Genomic DNA, 6,000 nt, shown 5'->3' on the forward strand with positions numbered 1-6,000 from the left:
ACATTTCAAGATGGATGACCTAATTTTTCATGTCATAGCAAAGTATAAGATAAAGGATCAGAACAAACAGTAGAACATAGAACCTGAGAAGATAAGCTTGACTGAAAAATATAGTGATTATGATGAAGCTTGGCATGTAAGAGGGTCGAGTTAGTCCTCAGGTCCTGCAAGTCACAGCAAAAGGCATCAAATTTAGCTAGGCAGCCTAAATCAGCAGTTAACTTACTTATTGATATGAGGTTTAAAACAAAACCAGGAATATAAAACACATTATGTAATGTGATGGAGGAATTTAGAATGACTAATCCAAAATGACCAGGAGTTTTAGTGGTTCCATCAGGAAGATAGATATTAGAAGATGAGATTATAGGCTTAGGATTAACAAGCAAAGAAAGAGAGGAAAAAAGATAGTTGGAAGCTCCTGTGTCAAGGATTCACAAACTATGAGATTCATCATTAAACAAAGAGTTACCTGAGCAACCAAAGGCTCCTGCTGCATAATCAACTGGAGAAGTGATCGATGTCTGCATTAGCCTTTTAATCATATCCTCAAGTTCAGCTTTAGTGACAAAAGATGAAGACTCCTGATGTTTGGTTTCTTTTCTAGGAGATGTGTTAGCAACAACTGCAACAACATTTTTTCCTTTCTTCTAATCAATAAATTCTTTATACTATTTAGGCTCACCATGGAGTTTGAAACAGGTTTCCTTGGTGTGTCCAGGCCTTTTGCAATAGACACAAATACTATTAGTAGATTACTTCTTAAAGAATTCTTAAAGAATTTCTTATATATGATGGAGTTGGAACAACGGAAGCAGACAGAGCAAGATCTGGAGAACCAGAGTTAGACATAAGAGCACCACGTTGTGATTCAAGATTACACAACATTCTGTACGCCACACTTATTGAGGGTAAAGGATCAATCATAAGTATTTGATTGCAAACATGCTTATAAGAAGTGTTTACCCCATCAACAACTGAACCAACAACATTCGTTCATCCTCAATTCTTAACAGTTGTGCTACAGAGTTATCACAAGCAGGAAATGGTTGCAAAGCACGAAAGTCACTCCAAAGAGATTTCAATGAGCCAAAGTAATCTGTAATAGTGTTGTTACCTTGGGAGAGATTAAAAATTTTCCTCTTGAGCATAAGAATCTGAGGTCCACTTACTCGACCAAAACGATCTTCAAGTTTGAGCCACAAATCACGAGTTGAAGAGGTATGAACGAAACATCTGACAACTTTTGGTACAATAGAGTTCTTAAGCCACATAAGAACAAGGTTATCTACCCTGCGCCAGTAGCGGAATTCTGGATCAGTCACCAGAGGAGGAGTTATAGTGCCATCGATAAACCCTTCCTTAAATTTGCAGTTTAAGGCAGTCTGGACTGCAACTTTCCAATAGATTCAATTAGAAGTATTCAGTTGAACTGTGACTAGACCCAAACCTGGGTGGTCATCGGAAAAAATGAGAAACTTTTCACGGAGAGAGCTGGTAATCGGTGGGACGGCCGAATCAGTTCCCATGATTGAGTGGTTGGAGGATTCAGGCGTCATAGGTTGAAAAGGTTAGGTTGGAATTCGCTCTGATACCATGTGAATATTCTCAACGAACTAGAGAGAATTAAAGTAACATAGATGGAGTATGAAACATAAACTCAATCTGTTATTATCTTGAGGAAGAAACAAAGAAGACTAATATATACACCTACAGAAAGGATAAAGCGTGATAGAGCTTTCAGAAATAAATAATAAAACAGCAATTACAAGGGAATGAAACATAAGTCATCCAATGTCTTTATTTTCAATATGTTTTGTACTAGTCATACTCTTTACATCACAGATAATTAATTTTACCTATAACACAGGTGTTGAAATAATTAATTTAGCATCTAATCCACTCTCATAGATAACATAATTTAATATTTATTTTGTCATAATTATTGTGTTCACATTGTCGTTTACATCTTTTCATATCTCATGACAATCTCATTTTTTAAAAATAATTAGACACCTTAATGTCATTTTAAATTTTATAATATATATGTTTTTAAATTTAATTAAAATAATTAATTATTTTAATTTTAATCAATAATTATTTATAATATGGCATAATTATTTTACTAATATATTTTTAATTATTTACTAATTATATTTATCCTAAATTTTCGTGTCTACGGTAACCCGGATATGCTAGGTGGGATGGAGGGAGAGACATATAAGACATGATATATGTTAACATATTATAAATACAAAAATTATACTTATTCTATTTCAACTCAATTTATCATTTTTGTCTTGCCTCATTTAAAAGTATTTATTTTTTATTATAAAAAAATAGTTCATATGAATACTAAAATATTACTCTCTTTGTCCCATGTAAAATTATGTATTTTTCATTTTCGTCCGTTATGTAATAATGTATATATTTTCTTTTTTAGTAAATATGAACCTCAATATATAAAGAGCATGACTAACACAAAACATATTGAAACTGAAGGCATTTGATGATTTATGTTCATGTTTAACATACTATTGGTTCATTCACTTTGAAATTGTTATTTTTATTATTTATATGTAAAAGTATTATTATTTTTTCTCTTCATTGTAGTTATACATATAAACATTCTTTGTCTTCTTCCCAATATGATGAATAAATAATTTTAGATTTTTGTTTTGAATGGTTTGCATCTATATTCTATTATGTTTTCTCTCTTGTTTGTTGAAAACCTCTATATGATATCAGAGTCTCTCCAACCTAACAAAGTCAACTTACGGGCTTGAATCTTCCAACCCATCAACCATGGGAACTAATTCGGCTGTCCGGCCGGTTGCTAGCTTTCTCCATGAAGAATTTCTAATTTTTACCGGTGGCCACCCAAGTTTGGCTCTAGTTACCATTCAGTTGAATTATTTTAATTGGATTTTTTTGAAAAGTTGCAATGCATGTTGCTCTAAATTGCAAATTTAAGGAAGAATTTATCCATAATTCTATTACTTCTCATTTGATGATTGATCTAGAATTTTGTTAATAGTGCAGAGCTGATAACCTCGTTCTCATGTGGCCTAAGAACTCAATTGCACCTGAAATTTCCAAATCCTCTGGTCATACCTCTTCAGCATGTGATTTGTAGCTTAACTTGAAGATCGTTTTTTCGAGTAAGTTGACCTCAAATTCTTATGCTCAAGAGGAAAATTGTTCATCTCTCCCAAGGTAACAATACTATTACATATTATTTTGGCTTGTTGAAATCTCTTTGGAGTGACTTTCCTGCTTTGCAACTTTTTTCGTTTTGTGATAACTCTGTCGTACAACTACTAAGGATTGAAGATGAATGAATGTTGTTGGTTAAGTTATTTATGGGCTTAAACTTTTCTTATGAGCATGTATGCAACCAAATACTTATGATTAACCATCTACCATCAGTAAGTGTGGCATACAAAATGTTGCGTAATGTTAAATAATAGTCTGGTGCTCATATGTCCAACTTTGTTCCTCTATATCTTGTTGTCTGTTTTTGTTGTTCCAACTCAACCCACCTTTCAAAAACTCTTTAAGAAAAAATTTACTAACATTATTTGTGCCTACTGCAAAAGGCCTAGACACACAAGGAAAACCTATTTCAAACTCCACAATCAGCTTGAATGGTATAAAAACTTCATTGATAACAAGAAAGAGAAAAATATTATTGCAGTAGCTATTAATATATTTTCTGGAAAAGAAACCAAATATTAAGATATACTTAAAAGCTAATGCAAACATCAACTTCTTCTTCCTCTCTTTCTCTATATTGATTATGCAGCAGAGCTTTTTGTTGCTAGTAATTCTTTATTTAATGACAAATCTTACAATTTGTGGATCCTTAATACAGGAGCTTCCAACCATCTTTGTTCTTCTCTTTCTTTACTTGTTAATCCTAAGTCTATCATTTCATCTTTCAATATTCATTTTTCTGATGGAACCACTTAATTTCCCACTCATTCTAGATCAGTCGCACTAAACTCCTCAATCACATTATAGAATGTGCTTTATATTCCTAGTTTTATTTTAAACCTTATATATTAGTAAGTCATGCCAAACTTAATCATAATTTTTATGTTTTTTATTCAAACTTATCTTCCCAGTTCTATTTTCTATTATTTGTTCTTATTATTTATTTCATACTTTGTTATGACATGAAATTTAGATCATACATTTTGGAATGTTATGAAATATTTACTTATGCAGTTCACTACATTTCCTTCTATACCATATTTTCTTTTACACCTTGTGTATTTGCTCCACTTTTAAATTTTACAAATTATGTCTTAATAAAAGAGTTTCTTATGCCACTAATATTTTTTTTATCTTCTTCACATTCATCTTTGGGGTCTTTGTTTTTTTTCATCCTTGCATCACTAATAGTAACTACACGTTAACTATAGTAAGTATGAGTTTCACTGTTCAATACAAGTATTCATACTTTATTATTTATTTACTATTATATTGTTATTTTATATTAAAAAGTAATAATAAAATTATTTTTACACTATTTTTAACTAATCAATATAATTTTTTATTTCTTAAACTCCGTACAAAAAAGTAAATGCATATTTTACGCAGGACGGAAGGAGTATAAATTTTACAAAAATATGTATTTTCTTTGTACTTATAATGGAAAAAAGTCAAAATCATCTTACATATTTTCATTAAATAATAAAATACTATTTTTTAAAATTTACTAAAAAATAAAAAGATACATCGGGCTAGGATGGAATGTATATAATATGTGACATGTTAATGTGATGACTGATTAGACACCAAATTCTACACAAAACTGATAGTACACAACATAAGCACATACAATATACAGCCTTTGCTATATATATATATATATAAAGCACATACAAAATACGAAAAAAAAAAAAAAAAAAAAAGACGACATATGAATTTTGGTTGGGCCTGATGTGTTCAGCGCTGTTCGGGACTTCTTTAACAGCGGAAAATTGCTTAAAGAGCTTAATCACACTAACCTTGTCTTTATTCCCAAATCTGCGACAGCCCCGGGGGCGAGCGATTTCTGGCCGATTGCTTGAGGCAAGGTGATCTACAAAGTGATATAAAAAATCCTCGCTAATAGGATTAAGCTGGTTCTCCTGGACATTATTGATTTGGCCCAGCGAGCCTTCGTGCATGGGAGACTTATGACGGAAAATATTCTTTTACTCCTAGAGCTCCGCAAATACTATTCGAGGAAGAGGAGCTCCCCCCATTGCATGATTAAACTTGACATCCGTAAGGCTTTCAATTCTCTTTCTTAGAATTTCATTCGGAAGCTCATTCTTGAATTTAATTTCTTGGGCAGCTTTGTGCATCTCATTATGGAATGTGTCTTATCGATCGCATTCTCCACGGGGATTAATGGTAGCTTCTATGGTTTTTTCCGTGGCTAGAAAGGCTTAAGACAAAGGGACTCTCTCTCCCTTTACCTCTTTGTCCTTAGTATGGAGTATTATCGTCTCCTTAATTACAAAGTCAAAAGTGTGAGCTCAATTATCACCCGGGCTGGTCGGAACTCAAAATTATTTATCTCGCTTTTGCAGATGACAATATCCTATTTTCCCGTGGTGATTACCACTCGGTTGGGATTCTCATGATTGCATATCCCTTTTTGGGGATGTCTCCAGCTTAAAATTGAATGTTACTAAATCTAATATTTTTGTGGCGGGTGTTGCCTTGAATTGAAGTGACTCGTTGGTTGAAGTCACCAGCTTCACTAAGGGGTCATCCCCTTTAAATATCTTGGTGTGAGGATCGGCCTGGGGAATCCAAAAGTCACCCACTTTGATGGCTTGATCTCTTGGATTTCAAACTACATCCAAAAATGGAGTGGATGTAATCTTTCTTATGCAGGGTGGTTGGAGCTAATCCGGACGGTTATCAAGGCACGTGCTGATTTTTTATTTCGATCTTTTCCATCCCCTCACAGTTATTCTTCATATTATTAAGCTTTTACAA

Source organism: Andrographis paniculata, unplaced genomic scaffold (assembly GCF_009805555.1).
Source record: "Andrographis paniculata isolate CXL003 unplaced genomic scaffold, ASM980555v1 Contig12END, whole genome shotgun sequence".
Lineage (NCBI taxonomy): Eukaryota > Viridiplantae > Streptophyta > Magnoliopsida > Lamiales > Acanthaceae > Andrographis > Andrographis paniculata.